The following is a 17,487-nucleotide window of genomic DNA, read 5'->3' as shown; positions in this document are numbered from 1 at the left end:
TGACCACCCTACCGGTGAAGGGGAGACTCGGCTGGGTTCTGCTCTGAAGACTCCATGCCTATGGCGGAAGGAGCTCATCAACCTTCTGAACTGGACGCCTTCTCCTCCTCCTCCTCCTCCTCCGGTGAGTCAGGGCACTCCGCCTCATCCACCGTCTCCTCCTCCGGCGAGTGACGATAAGGGCACTCGGCCGACTCCTTCTCTGGCGCGTGGCGGCACTCCGCCTCCTTCTCCGCTTGCGCCTGAGCAGCCAGCCTCCTCCTTCTCCGCCTCGTCAGCAAGGGAGGAAGAGTCCTGCCGCCGCTCCGGCCGCTCCGGCTCGTCGTAGTCCTTCTCCTCCGCCTCGTAAGCAAGTAGAGAAGACAACCGCTCCGTCTGCTCTGCCGGCGTCTAGCAGTACAGCCAGAGGTGGGAGGACATACAGATTCGGTCCTTTTCTGAAGACTCCAGAGAAGTTACCATACGAGAGGACCCCAGAGGAGAACGTCGAGATCGCGCGAGAAGAAGTGAGGAACTACTTTAAAGGGGTGAAAGCAAAGAAACATCCACCTCCGAAGGAGAAGGTAGATCCGGTGAAAGCGAAGCGCACTCTGGCTGCCCTGACAAAACCACCCAAGTCTCCGCCGAAGGGAAACTATGAGCGCATTATTGGAAAGGAATTTGCCGAAGCGGAGCGGTCGGGAAGTACTGTCAATGATCAAAGGCTGAAAGAACGACGAGCTGGGAAATGAATTGCCCAGCTCGGCGAACAAGTGAAGCAATCATGCCCCCGCTCAAGGTGCCTAGCGACATCGTCGCTAATGATCCGAGGATGGTGCCCGGTTATAGCAATCTTGGAGATTACCTGCCCGACGATGTACATTATGATTTCATGGAGGTGCAGATACAAAGATACGAGTACGGGAAGCCTCTCGTCAAAGATGAAAGATCTCTATCAACGATGATGCGAAGATTGCATGATTGGTACTTGAAAATCTGCAGAGAGTCTGGGGGGAGGAGTACTTTGTATGTGAGTTAAAAAGGAACATGACCTCGTTCGAATTGAACTGTTGCATGTTCCATTTGAGGAGTTCTTTTAGTTTTTCAATCAATTTGCCCTCGATAAAGCAACAGTCACCTGCTACTGTCTGTAAGTAGTACTACTTCTGTCATTAAGTCTCTCTATATAGCTCAGCTCTTTCATTGCATGTATTTATAATTATCCTCACTATATTATGCAGATTGAAGATCGTCGAATTGAAGAAAAGACAAATCAGTGATATTGGGTTCATTAACACAAATCTCATAGATGCAACTCAGGTTAAATTTCATGCCGCAGATACTGAGGCCAACTTCCTACGATCGTTGGTAATAAATGAAAACAAAGATATAATACTCTTTCCTTACAACTTCAAGTGAGTGTTACTGTCTTGTGCATATTCGGTTTCCCTTATATATTTGTCAAGGTTATAGTAATGTAATTGATGAGTTATGCATGCGTGTGCAGTTTCCACTATATTCTCCTAGAGATTAAGCTTGAGCAGGGACTAGTCACCGTCTTAGACTCAAGACAAAAAGATCCCCAGGACTATGCGGACATGACTCAAATGCTCGAGAAGTAAGTTAAATCGATCATTATCCACCATATCAGCAACTTTGTTCATTTCCTGATATATCAAGTAATTGTTTTCTTTGTCTGGCAGGGTTTGGAAAAAATTCACCAAAAAAGCTCCGAGACTCTCGAAGAAGCTGCAATTTAGACACCCGAAAGTAAGTACTATAGTAGCATGTTCCGTGCATCTCCTATTGATTCAAGCGCTAGTTTCATCAATACCATTTGGCATTCTTGCTTATCAGTTTGATTGACCTCTATTTCTTGTAAAGTGGTTGTGGCAGGAACAAGGGAATGATTTCTATGGATACTACGTTTGCGAGTCCATCCGCCACACGACCTGTGAGCGGGGCTACTCTGACGAACAATATGAAGTGCGTAAATAACAATATTCACAATTTCATTTTATTACCATCATTTGTGTTGAGTTTCATTCATTCATATATATATATGTATTGACCCCCTTCTTCAAATTAGATGTTTCGGAAGCGGGATGAACTCCTAGCACCATCTCGCATGCGAGCAATTCAAGAGGAATTGGTGGCATTCTTTCTTGACCACGTGATCGCTAAAGACGGAGAATACTATGTGGACCATGAGTCCGTATGTTAGGAGATTATATTTGTAAGAGATAATTATTGTATATATGTAGCCAGTAGTGTCGGATAGATATACGAGAACTTGTTGTTTGACCAATCTCTTGGAGAAAGAGAGGTGGTCGATATCACTTCTCTCTGTATGCATATATGTTCATGATGATCTTCGGTTTCCTTCGTTTGCTTACTAGCTAGCTAGCATGTCTAGTCCTCTCTATACGTATGTATAGTACGTAGCGTCGACCAAGCACGGACATAAGAGAGGACACTTCTCTCTATTAATTATAGCTAGCTAACACAATATATGAAACACCTAAATTAACCCCCCAAAACCCCCAACCCCCCCCTTCAAAAAAAACAAAAACCCCAGCCACAGAAATGCTGACGCGTGCATGCCTATTGGTCCCGGTTGGTGCCACCAACCGGGACCAAAGGCCCTCCTGCCTGGGCTCCGCGCACAGGCGACGTGGAGGCCCATCTGTCCCGGTTCTGGATTGAACCGATACTAAAGGGACAGGGCATTAGTACCGACCCTTTAGTCCCGGTTCAGGAACCGGGACAAAAGGCCCTTATGAAACGGGACAATAGGCCCTTTTTCTACTAGCGCAGCTATATCTCCCACGTGTCGGGGACGACATAGAGGCATAGCCGCATGGTAGGTTTGTCGCAAGAGGGGTAATCTTCACACAATCCCATGTACTGAATAAGAAAGGGATAAGCAGTTGGCTTACAAACGCCACTTCACACAACTACAAGTTAAACATACTTTTGGGGAACGTAGTAATTTCAAAAAAATTCCTACGCACACGCAAGATCATGGTGATGTATAGCAACGAGAGGGGAGAGTGTTGTCTACGTACCCACGCAGACCGACTGCGGAAGCGTTGACGCAACGTAGAGGAAGTAGTCGTACATCTTCCCGATCCGACCGATCCAAGTACCGTTACTCCGGCACCTCCGAGTTCTTAGCACACGTACAGCTCGATGACGATCCCCGGGCTCCGATCCAACAAAGCGTTGGGGAGGAGTTCCATCAGCACGATGGCGTGGTGACGATCTTGATGTTCTACCGTCGCAGGGCTTCGCCTAAGCAACGCTACAATATGATCGAGGTGGAATATGGTGGCAGGGGGCACCGCACACGGCTAAGGAACGATCTCAAGGATCAACTTGTGTGTCCTAGGGTGCCCCCCTGCCTCCGTATATAAAGGAGCCAAGGGGGAGGGGGCGGTCGGCCAAGGAGGGCGCGCCAAGGGAGTCCTACTCCCTCTGGGAGTAGGATTCCCCCCCCAATCCTAGTTGGAATAGGATTCCTTGAGGGGGGAAAGAGAGAGAGGGGGCCGGCCACCTCTCCTTGTCCTAATAGGACTAGGGGAGGGGGGAGGCGCGCGGCCACCTTGGGCTGCCCCTTTCTCCTTTCCACTAAAGCCCACTAAGGCCCATATAGTTCCCGGGGGGTTCCGGTAACCTCCCGGTACTCCGGTAAAATCCCGATTTCACCCGGAACACTTCCGATATCCAAACATAGGCTTCCAATATATCAATCTTTATGTCTCGACCATTTCGAGACTCCTCGTCATGTCCATGATCACATCCGGGACTCCGAACAATCTTCGGTACATCAAAATGCATAAACTCATAATAACTGTCATCGTAATGTTAAGCGTGCGGACCCTACGGTTCGAGAACAATGTAGACATGACCGAGACACGTCTCCGGTCAATAACCAATAGCGGGACATGGATGCCCTTATTGGCTCCTACATATTCTACGAAGATCTTTATCGGTCAGACCGCATAACGACATACGTTGTTCCCTTTGTCATCGGTATGTTACTTGCCCGAGATTCGATCGTCGGTATCCAATACCTAGTTCAATCTCGTTACTGGCAAGTCTCTTTACTCGTTCCGTAATACATCATCCCGCAACTAACTCATTAGTTGCAATGCTTGCAAGGCTTATGTGATGTGTATTACCGAGAGGGCCCAGAGACACCTCTCTGGCAATCGGAGTGACAAATCCTATTCCCTAAATATGCCAACCCAACATCTACCATTGGAGACACCTATAGAGCTCCTTTATAATCACCCAGTTACGTTGTGATGTTTGGTAGCACACAAAGTGTTCCTCCGGCAAATGGGAGTTGTATAATCTCATAGTCATAGGAACATGTATAAGTCATGAAGAAAGCAATAGCAACATACTAAACGATCGGGCGCTAAGCTAATGGAATGGGTCATGTCAATCAGATCATTCAACTAATGATGTGACCTCGTTAATCAAATAACAACACTTTGTTCATGGTTAGGAAACATAACCATCTTTGATTAACGAGCTAGTCAAGTAGAGGCATACTAGTGACACTAAGTTTGTCTATGTATTCACACATGTATTATGTTTCCGGTTAATACAATTCTAGAATGAATAATAAACATTTATCATGATATAAGGAAATAAATAATAACTTTATTATTGCCTCTAGGGCATATTTCCTTCAGTCTCCCACTTGCACTAGAGTCAATAATCTAGATTACACAGTAATGATTCTAACACCCATGGAGCCTTGGTGCTGATCATGTTTTGCTCGTGGAAGAGGCTTAGTTAACGGGTCTGCAACATTCAGATCCGTATGTATCTTGCAAATCTCTATGTCCCCCACCTGGACTAGATCCCGGATGTAATTGAAGCGTCTCTTGATGTGCTTGGTCCTCTTGTGAAATCTGGATTCCTTTGCCAAGGCAATTGCACCAGTATTGTCACAAAAGATTTTCATTGGACCCGATGCACTAGGTATGACACCTAGATCGGATATGAACTCCTTCATCCAGACTCCTTCGTTCGCTGCTTCCGAAGCAGCAATGTACTCCGCTTCACATGTAGATCCCGCTACGACGCTTTGTTTAGAACTGCACCAACTGACAGCTCCACCGTTTAATGTAAACACATATCCGGTTTGCGATTTAGAATCATCCGGATCAGTGTCAAAGCTTGCATCAACGTAACCTTTTACGGTGAGCTCTTTGTCACCTCCATATACGAGAAACATATCCTTAGTCCTTTTCAGGTATTTCAGGATGTTCTTGACCGCTGTCCAGTGATCCACTCCTGGATTACTTTGGTACCTCCCTACCAAACTTATAGCAAGGCACACATCAGGTCTGGTACACAGCATTGCATACATGATAGAGCCTATGGCTGAAGCATAGGGAACATCTTTCATTTTCTCTCTATCTTCTGCAGTGGTCGGGCTTTGAGTCTTACTCAATTTCACACCTTGTAACATAGGCAAGAACCCTTTCTTTGCTTGATCCATTTTGAACTTTTTCAAAACATTGTCAAGGTATGTGTTTTGTGAAAGTCCAATTAGGCGTCTTGATCTATCTCTATAGATCTTAATGACTAATATATAAGCAGCTTCACCGAGGTCTTTCATTGAAAAACTCTTATTCAAGTATCCCTTTATGCTATCCAGAAATTCTATATCATTTCCAATTAGTAATATGTCATCTACATATAATATCAGAAATGCTACAGAGCTCCCACTCACTTTCTTGTAAATACAGGCTTCTCCAAAAGTCTGTATAAAACCAAATGCTTTGATCACACTATCAAAATGTTTATTCCAACTCCGAGAGGCTTGCACCAGTCCATAAATGGATCGCTGGAGCTTGCATACTTTGTTAGCTCCCTTTGGATCGACAATACCTTCTGGTTGCATCATATACAACTCTTCTTCCAGAAATCCATTCAGGAATGAAGTTTTGACATCCATCTGCCAAATTTCATAATCATAAAATGCGGCAATTGCTATCATGATTCAGACAGATTTAAGCATCGCTACGGGTGAGAAGGTCTCATCGTAGTCAATCCCTTGAACTTGTCGAAAACCTTTTGCGACAAGTCGAGCTTTATAGACAGTAATATTACCGTCAGCGTCAGTCTTCTTCTTGAAGATCCATTTATTCTCAATTGCTTGCCGATCATCGGGCAAGTCAACCAAAGTCCATACTTTGTTCTCATACATGGATCCCATCTCAGATTTCATGGCTTCAAGCCATTTTGCGGAATCTGGGCTCACCATCGCTTCTTCATGGTTCGTAGGTTCATCATGATCTAGTAGCATGACTTCCAGAACAGGATTACCGTACCACTCTGGTGCGGATCTTACTCTGGTTGATCTACGAGGTTCAGTAGTATCTTGATCTAAAGTTTCATGATCATCATCATTAGCTTCCTCACTAACTGGTGTAGGCGTCACTGAAACAGTTTTCTGTGAAGTACTACTTTCCAATAAGGGAGCAGGTACAGTTACCTCGTCAAGTTCTAATTTCCTCCCACTCACTTCTTTCAAGAGAAACTCCTTCTCTAGAAAGGATCCATTCTTAGCAACGAATGTCTTGCCTTCGGATCTGTGATAGAAGGTGTACCCAACAGTCTCCTTTGGGTATCCTATGAAGACACATTTTTCCGATTTGGGTTCGAGCTTATCAGGTTGAAGCTTTTTCACATAAGCATCGCAGCCCCAAACTTTAAGAAACGACAACTTTGGTTTCTTGCCAAACCATAGTTCATAAGGTGTCGTCTCAACGGATTTTGATGGTGCCCTATTTAACGTGAATGTGGCCGTCTCTAGAGTATAACCCCAAAATGATAGCGGTAAATCTGTAAGAGACATCATAGATCGCACCATATCTAATAAAGTACGATTACGACGTTCGGACACACCATTACGCTGTGGTGTTCCGGGTGGCGTGAGTTGTGAAACTATTCCACAATTTTTCAAATGTACACCAAACTCGTAACTCAAATATTCTCCTCCACGATCAGATCGTAGAAACTTTATTTTCTTGTTACGATGATTTTCAACTTCACTCTGAAATTCTTTGAATTTTTCAAATGTTTTAGACTTATGTTTCATTAAGTAGATATACCCATATCTGCTTAAATCATCTGTGAAGGTGAGAAAATAACGATATCCGCCACGAGCCTCAATATTCATCGGACCACATACATCTGTATGTATGATTTCCAACAAATCTGTTGCTCTCTCCATAGTACCGGAGAACGGTGTTTTAGTCATCTTGCCCATGAGGCACGGTTCGCAAGTACCAAGTGATTCATAATCAAGTGGTTCCAAAAGCCCATCAGTATGGAGTTTCTTCATGCGTTTTACACCGATATGACCTAAACGGCAGTGCCACAAATAAGTTGCACTATCATTATCAACTCTGCATCTTTTGGCTTCAACATTATGAATATGTGTATCACTACTATCGAGATTCATCAAAAATAGACCACTCTTTAAAGGTGCATGACCATAAAAGATATTACTCATATAAATAGAACAACCATTATTCTCTGATTTAAATGAATAACCGTCTCGCATCACACAAGATCCAGATATAATGTTCATGCTTAACGCAGGCAGCAAATAACAATTATTTAGGTCTAATACTAATCCCGAAGGTAGATGTAGAGGTAGCGTGCCGACCGCGATCACATCGACTTTGGAACCATTTCCCACGCGCATCGTCACCTCGTCCTTTGCCAGTGTTCGCTTAATCCATAGTCCCTGTTTCGAGTTGCAAATATTAGCAACAGAACCAGTATCAAATACCCAGGTGCTACTGCGAGCTCTAGTAAGGTACACATCAATATCGTGTATATCACATATACCTTTGTTCACCTTGCCATCCTTCTTATCCGCCAAATACTTGGGGTAGTTCCGCTTCCAGTGGCCAGTCTGCTTGCAGTAGAAGCACTCAGTTTCAGGCTTAGGTCCAGACTTGGGTTTCTTCTCCTGAGCAGCAACTTGCTTGCCGTTCTTCTTGAAGTTCCCCTTATTCTTCCCTTTTCCCTTTTTATTGAAACTAGTGGTCTTGTTAACCATCAACACTTGATGCTCCTTCTTGATTTCTACCTCCGCGGCTTTCAGCGTTGCGAAGAGCTCGGGAATAGTCTTATTCATCCCTTGCATATTATAGTTCATCGCGAAGCTCTTGTAGCTTGGTGGCAGTGATTGGAGAATTCTGTCAATGACATAATCATCTGGAAGATTAACTCCCATCTGAATCAAGTGATTATTATACCCGGACATTTTGAGTATATGCTCACTGACAGAACTGTTCTCCTCCATCTTGCAGCTATAGAACTTATTGGAGACTTCATATCTCTCAATTCGGGCATTTGCTTGAAATATTAACTTCAATTCCTGGAACATCTCATATGCTCCATGACGTTCAAAACGTCGTTGAAGTCCCGATTCTAAGCCGTAAAGCATGGCACACTGAACTATCGAGTAGTCATCAGCTTTGCTCTGCCAGACGTTCATAACATCTGGTGTTGCTCCAGCAGCAGGCCTGGCACCTAGCGGTGCTTCCAGGACGTAATTCTTCTGAGCAGCAATGAGGATAATCCTCAAGTTACGGACCCAGTCCGTGTAATTGCTACCATCATCTTTCAACTTTGCTTTCTCAAGGAACGCATTAAAATTCAACGGAACAACAGCACGAGCCATCTGTCTACAATCAACATCAACAAGCAAGATACTATCAGGTACTAAGTTCATGATAAGTTTAAGTTCAATTAATCAAATTACTTAAGAACTCCCACTTAGATAGACATCCCTCTAATCCTCTATGTGATCACGTGATCCAAATCAACTAAACCATAACCGATCATCACGTGAGATGGAGTAGTTTTAAATGGTGAACATCGTTATGTTGATCATATCTACTATATGATTCACACTCGACCTTTCGGTCTCCGTGTTCCGAGGCCATATCTGCATATGCTAGGCTCGTCAAGTTTAACCTGAGTATTCTGCGTGTGCAAAAATTGGCTTGCACCCGTTGTAGATGGACGTAGAGCTTATCACACCCGATCATCACGTGGTGTCTGGGCACGACGAACTTTGGCAACGGTGCATACTCAGGGAGAACACTTCTTGATAATTTAGTGAGAGATCATCTTATAATGCTACCGTCAATCAAAGCAAGATAAGATGCATAAAAGATAAACATCACATGCAATCAATATAAGTGATATGATATGGCCATCATCATCTTGTGCCTGTGATCTCCATCTCCGAAGCACCGTCATGATCACCATCGTCACCGGCGCGACACCTTGATCTCCATCGTAGCATCGTTGTCGTCTCGCCAATCTTATGCTTCCACGACTATCGCTACCGCTTAGTGATAAAGTAAAGCATTACATCGCGATTGCATTGCATACAATAAAGTGACAACCATATGGCTCCTGCTAGTTGCCGATAACTCGGTTACAAAACATGATCATCTCATACAATAAAATTCATCATCATGCCTTGACCATATCACATCACAACATGCCCTGTAAAAACAAGTTAGACGTCCTCTACTTTGTTGTTGCAAGTTTTACGTGGCTGCTACGGGCTTAAGCAAGAACCAATCTCACCTACGCATCAAAACCACAATGATAGTTTGTCAATTTGACTCCATTTTAACCTTCGCAAAGACCGGGCGTAGCCATACTCGGTTCAACTAAAGTTGGAGAGACAGTCGCCCGCAAGCCACCTATGTGCAAAGCACGTCGGGGGAACCGGTCTCGCGTAAGCGTACGCGTAATGTTGGTCCGGGTTGTCTCGTCCAACAATACCACTGAACCAAAGTATGACATGCTGGTAGGCAGTATGACTTATATCGCCCACAACTCACTTGTGTTCTACTCGTGCATATAACATCAACAAATAAAACCTAGGCTCGGATGCCACTTTTGGGGAACGTAGTAATTTCAAAAAATTTCCTACGCACACGCAAGATCATGGTGATGTATAGCAACGAGAGGGGAGAGTGTTGTCTATGTACCCACGCAGACCGACTGCGGAAGCGTTGACGCAACGTAGAGGAAGTAGTCGTACGTCTTCCCGATCCGACCGATCCAAGTACCGTTACTCCGGCACCTCCGAGTTCTTAGCACACGTACAGCTCGATGACGATCCCCGGGCTCCGATCCAACAAAGCGTCGGGGAGGAGTTCCGTCAGCATGACGGCGTGGTGACGATCTTGATGTTCTACCGTCGCAGGGCTTCGCCTAAGCACCGCTACAATATGATCGAGGTGGAATATGGTGGCAGGGGGCACCGCACACAGCTAAGGAACGATCTCAAGGATCAACTTGTGTGTCCTAGGGTGCCCCCCGCCTCCGTATATAAAGCATCCAAGGGGGAGGGGGCGGCCGGCCAAGGAGGGCGCACCAAGGGAGTCCTACTCCCTCTGGGAGTAGGATTCCCCCCCAATCCTAGTTGGAATAGGATTCCTTGAGGGGGGAAAGAGAGAGAGGGGGCCGGCCACCTCTCCTTGTCCTAATAGGACTAGGGGAGGGGGGAGGCGCGCGGCCACCTTGGGCTGCCCCTTTCTCCTTTCCACTAAAGCCCACTAAGGCCCATATAGTTCCCGGGGGGTTCCGGTAACATCCCGGTACTCCGGTAAAATCCCGATTTCACCCGGAACACTTCCGATATCCAAACATAGGCTTCCAATATATCAATATTTATGTCTCGACCATTTCGAGACTCCTCGTCATGTCCATGATCACATCCAGGACTCCGAACAATCTTCGGTACATCAAAATGCATAAACTCATAATAACTGTCATCGTAACGCTAAGCGTGCGGACCCTACGGTTCGAGAACAATGTAGACATGACCGAGACACGTCTCCGGTCAATAACCAATAGCGGGACCTGGATGCCCATATTGGCTCCTACATATTCTACGAAGATCTTTATCGGTCAGACCGCATAACAACATACGTTGTTCCCTTTGTCATCGGTATGTTACTTGCCCGAGATTCGATCGTCGGTATCCAATACCTAGTTCAATCTCGTTACTGGAAAGTCTCTTTACTCATTCCGTAATACATCATCCCGCAACTAATTCATTAGTTGCAATGCTTGCAAGGCTTATGTGATGTGCATTACCGAGAGGGCCCAGAGATACCTCTCCGACAATCGGAGTGACAAATCCTATTCTCGAAATACGCCAACCCAACATCTACCATTGGAGACACCTGTAGAGCTCCTTTATAATCACCCAGTTATGTTGTGACGTTTGGTAGCACACAAAGTGTTCCTCCGGCAAACGGGAGTTGTATAATCTCAGTCATAGGAACATGTATAAGTCATGAAGAAATCAATAGCAACATACTAAACGATCGGGCGCTAAGCTAATGGAATGGGTCATGTCAATCAGATCATTCAACTAATGATGTGACCTCGTTAATCAAATAACAACACTTTGTTCATGGTTAGGAAACATAACCATCTTTGATTAACGAGCTAGTCAAGTAGAGGCATACTAGTGACACTAAGTTTGTCTATGTATTCACACATGTATTATGTTTCCGGTTAATACAATTCTAGCATGAATAATAAACATTTATCATGATATAAGGAAATAAATAATAACTTTATTATTGCCTCTAGGGCATATTTCCTTCACATACATCATCCAGAATACAATCGAAGGTCCGACTACGGAACCAAAATAAAAGAAGACAACCCCAAATGCTAGATCCCCGATCGTCCCAACTGGGCTCCACTACTGATCGACAAGAAAAGAAACAAAACAACGATCAAGATCTTCATCGAGCTCCCACTTGAGCTGGGTTGCATCGCTTGCACTGGTATCATCAGCACCTACAACTGGTTGGAAGTATCTGTGAGTCACGAGGACTCAGCAATCTCACACCCGCGAGATCAAGACTATTTAAGCTTATGGGTAGGATAGGGTAATGAGGTGGAGCTGCAGCAAGAGCTAAGCATATATGGTGGCTAACATACACAAATAAGAGCGAGAAGAGAAGCAACGCAAACGGTCGAGAAGGTAGAAGTGATCAAGAAGTGATCCTGAAACTACTTACGTTCAAGCATAACACAAGAACCGTGTTCACTTCCCGGACTCCGCCGGAAAGAGACCATCACGGCTACACACGCAGTTGATGCATTTTAATTAAGTTAAGTTTCAAGTTCTCTACAACCGGACATTAACAAATTCGCATTTGCCCATAACTGCGGGCACGACTTTCGAAATTTCAAACCTGCAGGGGTGTCCCAACTTAGCCCATCACAAGCTCTCACGGTCAACGAAGGATATTCCTTCTCCGGGGAAGACCCAATCAATCTCGGAATCCCAGTTACAAGACATTTCGACAATGGTAAAACAAGACCAGCAAGACCGCTCGATGCGCCGACATCCAAATAGGAGCTGCGCATATCTCGTTCTCAGGGCAACACCAGATTGTCCAAGATTCCGGTAGGCCAACCCAGAGTTGCCCCTGGTGGCCTCCGGCGGTTGACAGGTTCGGACCAACACTTAGACAAGCACTGGGACGAGGGGGTTAAAATAAAGATGACCCTCGGAGCGCGACTCCCAAGGGAAAAGTATAGGTGGTGGTGAGGCAAATGGTAAAACCAAGGTTGGGCCTTGCTGGAGGAGTTTTATTCAAAGCGAACTGTCATGGGGTCCCCATAACACCCAACCATGTAAGGAATGCAAAATCAAGGAACATAACACCGGTATGACGGAAACTAGGGCGGCAAGAGTGGAACAAAACACCAGGCATAAGGCCGAGCCTTTCACCCTTTACCAAGTATATAGATGCATTAATTAAAATAAGAGATATTGTGATATCCCAACATATCCATGTTCCAACATGGAACAAACTTCACCTGCAACTAGCAATGCTATAAGAGGGGCTGAGCAAAAGCGGCAACATAGCCAAACAACAGTTTGCTAGGAAAGGTGGGTTAGAGGCTTGACATGGCAACATGGGAGACATGATATAGCAAGTGGTAGGTAGCGCGACATAGCAATAGAGTGAACAACTAGCAAGCAAAGATAGAAGTGATTTCAAGGGTATGGTCATCTTTCCTGAAATCCCGCAAGGAAGAAGAACAAGTCCAAGAAGAAGGCAAACGGACGTGCTCGAACGGATCCTCACAACTCCGGAACGAAACCGAAGCTAACGAGGGAAGCAACCCGGAAAGAAGAAAGCAACATAGTAAACAACCATCACATCAACATGGCATGATGCACAAACAAGTATGATGCATGTCCAGTTTAATTATACATGGCATGGCAAAGTGCACAAACAATACTACAATTTAAGTGGAGTTCAATATGCAACGAGTTGCATATTGACGGAACACCACATTTGATTATTTAGTTCACTCTCGTTTATGTACCCAACAAAAATTAAATGTTATTAAACATGGCAAGAGGTGAGGCATAACAAAACTATACTATCTAAACAATTTAAATGGGGCCGGGAACATCAAACAACAATTCCGGTAAACCCCCATATGCATTTAGCAATTTAAAGCAATAACAATTTTAAACATCTTAAAGTTGTTAACATGATGCGAATGACATAAACAAGTTTTATGCAATTTTTGTTAAAAGTTCACATGAGTATGATATGAAGCATTTGTCATCGTGGCAAAAATGAAAGGGGTGCCACGACAACGAATCCGAAAAATGATGCCACGGCAACATATTGGTTCCGGTAACTCATTGGAGTACCGGTGCAAAAGAGCAAGTGTGCGGAGCGAGTCACGCAAGGATGGTGGGGTGATCCCGGATTCCGGGTTCCCACATGTCGACGGTAAGGCAACGAGGAGGAATGTGCAATGACAGCTTGGACATTGTGCAAACACGAACATCTCATACCACAAAAGTATTCGTCCTCGGATGGTCGTCTCGGGGTTATACCTTCAAAGTGTGCGTTTTTGAGGCGTAACGAGTTCGTAGTGTAAGTGGTGGAAGTAGAAGTTCTCACGACGATAGTTGTACATGGTCCACGAGTCGTCGATCGTTCGGGGTCTGACTTGCAGGTCTTGCCGACATGAAGGGGTACTTGGCATTTTCGTGTAGCCGAACTTGAGGGGCACCGACATCGGGGTACTTGGCATCCATGGGTACTTGGCAAAGACGAAACGGAACACAACGGTTGTAGTGGTACATGCCGTTCTTGGGATTCCAAAGATGACGGTAGAGGTACTTAGCGCGTCACCGTGTAGTCGTACTTGACGAATCAAAAATACTCCTGCTCAGGATGGGTGCAATGGAGGCATCATCTTGCATTTCGAATCTGGGTCAAGCTCGTGTAACCATTCGCATCAACAGGAAAAAGGGTTTGGTCTTGAGGTGCTCGGCCGTGGGCGACGGAGCATACGGTGGACATGGAGGCAGGGCGGCGGTGTCCTGGTAGTGCTCGCCGGACCAACGGTGGTGAGGAGGAGGATATCGGGTGGGAACAAGGAGAGGCCGGTGCCGTCACGCACCCAGGGCAACGTCCTGTTGGGCTCGGAGGATGAACGCTGCAGGCGTGGGTGTCGTGGGGGCGGTGAAGCTCGCTGGCACGACGTCGAGGGAAGCAGAGGCAACCAACGGAGGGAGCCCGCGAGGTCCCTGGCAGGGAGGCAGTGGAGGTCGTCGGAGGGGCAGAGGTAGCGACGGAGGGGACGACCACAGCGGACGTGACTCCGACGGAGCTGCTCGCTAGCGACGGCCGAAAACGAGGCAGGGTCTAGGCTCCTAATGGTGCGGGAGGATGGCGCTCGGGAGAGGGAGGACGACAGCAACGGTCGCGACATCAAGGCGAGGTGGAGGAGGAGCTGAGGATGGGGAGGCCGGCGCGGTCACGCGCCGAGGGCGGCGGCGGACCGCTCTTTCTCTCCCACTGTCTGTAGAGCAGCGCAGGAGGAGGACGAAGGGAGATGGGATTGAGGGAGAGGAAGGTTCGGTCGTGGGGGCTTCTGGCGGCGCGAGGGAAGAGGGATGGAATCAAGGGAAGGGGTGGATCGGGCAAGGGAACAGCTAGGGTTAGGCCTGGCGCTGCTGGCTGGATGGCCTTGGGCCTTAGGAGGGAAAAACTGGACCGGCCTAGGGGCCGAGGGGAGTAGGGGAACTGGCTGTGCTGCTCTCTCTCTCCCTCCAAATTCTTTCCCTTTTTTATTTTTACTGCCCATAATTAGACAGCCGTCAAAAAGGAAAAGGTCAGGGATGTTGGGGATGAATTTGAAAGAAGTGAGAATATTTCTAGACTCGAGGAATTATGAAGGAGTTGAATAAACTTGTTTGGGCATTTTTAGGAGAGAAAAATAATTCAAGTTTGAATTAGATTCAAACTTGAGCCATTTTTGAATCCAACCAAAACAAGTCCAAAGGATCTGAAATTAGGCAGAGAGGGTGTAGGAATGGTTTAAGATTAATAGGAAAAGAATGAACATTTTACGGAACAAAATAATGCCACTTGCAATAAGTGGGTGAAATTTGAAAGAAGGAAGAAGTGAAATGGTTTGCACTTGGAGAAGGGCCTTGGAGGAAAGATCATGGATACAAAAATAGTTTAGAAACGAGAGGGATTTATAATGCAAGTTTGTTGTGGTTAATTCCAAACTAATGGAAGATTTTATATAGCTCCCTAAATATTGGGAGGGTATGTTTTAAAGAGAAACCACCATGTAAGTTCCCTTGATTTAAATAGATCAAAAATCTATGCAATTTATTTAGATGAATTTTAGTTAGCTTTAAGAAAAAGATGACATGATGACATTATGCAATGCACATGATGCAATGATGAATGCAATGAACCAAACAAATCACATGACGAAACCCGGAATTCATGGAAGGCACCTGAAGCTCCAGTCTTGAGGCGTCACAGCTACTATCCTTTTTCCACACTTGTGCTTCAAAGTAGCACCATGATCTTCATGATAGAGAGTCTCTTATTTTGTCACTTTCATATACTAGTGGGAATTTTCGTTATAGAACTTGGTTTGTATATTCCAATGATGCGCTTCCTCAAAATGCCCTAGGTCTTCGTGAGCAAGCAAGTTGGATGCACACCCACTTAGTTTCTTTTGTTGAGCTTTCATACAATTATAGCTCTAGTGCATCCATTGCAGGGCAACCCCTACTCACTCACATTGATATCAATTGATGGGCATCTCCACAGCCCATTAATATGCCTAGTTGATGTGAGACCATCTTCCTCCTTTTTTGTCTTCTCCACAACCACCATTCTATTCCACCTATAGTTCTATGTCCATGGCTCATGCTCATGGATTGCATGAAAGTTGAAAAAGGTTGAGAATACTAAAGTATGAAACAATTGCTTGGCTGAAACCGGGGATGTGCATGATTTGAATATTTCGTGTGACAAAGATGGAGCATAGCCAAACTATATGATTTTGTAGGGATGAACTTTCTTTGGCCATGTTGGCGTCCTGGGAATGGGGGTACCCAAACTTACCTGTCTGCGGCCCAGGACGTGGCTCATCCAGCGGCCTGGTATGGCCCATCTTCATCAACAACCACTCAAGACCCTCACGAGGGGCCAAGCCTCGTTTGGTGGATGACACCAAGACCTCCTCCGGGGCGGCCTCGCTAGGCTGGCTCCTGAGGAGTGGAGATATCTATGCAAGTGGCACCTCGCGAGGTCCGCGTGACGTAAGCCATGAGGACCAAGGCCAGGCGGGCGCCAACAGGCGTAGGGCGCCAGTTTCCTCTTTGGTGCTAAGGAAGCAGGCGCAGGCGAGGAGTCCCGAGGTGTCAGGCAAAGGTTTCCATATTAGTGCAACAAGACCAAGACCAAAAGGACGACAGGACGGAGGTCACCGCAGAGCCCATTGTGGCGTCACCACCAGAGCCTTTGGCAGGCGAAGACCACCTTTTGTTAGGATAACTTGTACTGGTTGTCCCCCTTCAAAATTGGTCGTTGTGGAATCCCTTCCCGCCTAAACATTTGGGAAGAGGACCAGGGCCTGTATAAATAGGACTAGCCACCATCGTAGAGGGGGATCGGCTCATCTTGGATGGGCTCATCTTGGATCAGATCCATTCCATCAAGGCCATCTCACCAGCTCATCAAGCTCAAGAACACCTCTCCTCAGGAGGTTGTTCGCCCACTGTACTAGTTCATCCTCAACCTACAAGGCAATCCACCACACCACACTGGAGTAGGGTATTACACCACAATGGTGGCCCGAACCAGTATAACTCTCGTGTCTCTTGTTCCTTGGGTTCGGCGAGCTAGGCCTAGAGATCATTGCGAGAGTGAGCGAGAGAGAGAGAGAGAGTGAGAGATAGAGATCTGCGATGCGCACCCCAGTGTTTGAACCTCAAGGGTTTGCCGGAACCCACGATCCGACATTTGGCGCACCAGGTAGGGGTGCGCTGAAGCTTTCCCTTCGTCGATTAGCGCTTCACTGCTCCACCGCATCCATGTCTGATGCTCGCCGAGCCCGTGCTGAGCG

This window comes from Triticum urartu, chromosome 4A (genome assembly GCF_056163025.1).
Source record: "Triticum urartu cultivar PI428250 chromosome 4A, HENAU_Tu73, whole genome shotgun sequence".
NCBI lineage: Eukaryota > Viridiplantae > Streptophyta > Magnoliopsida > Poales > Poaceae > Triticum > Triticum urartu.
The sequence above is the reverse complement of the archived record's forward strand: the minus strand, read 5'-3'. Positions refer to the sequence as shown.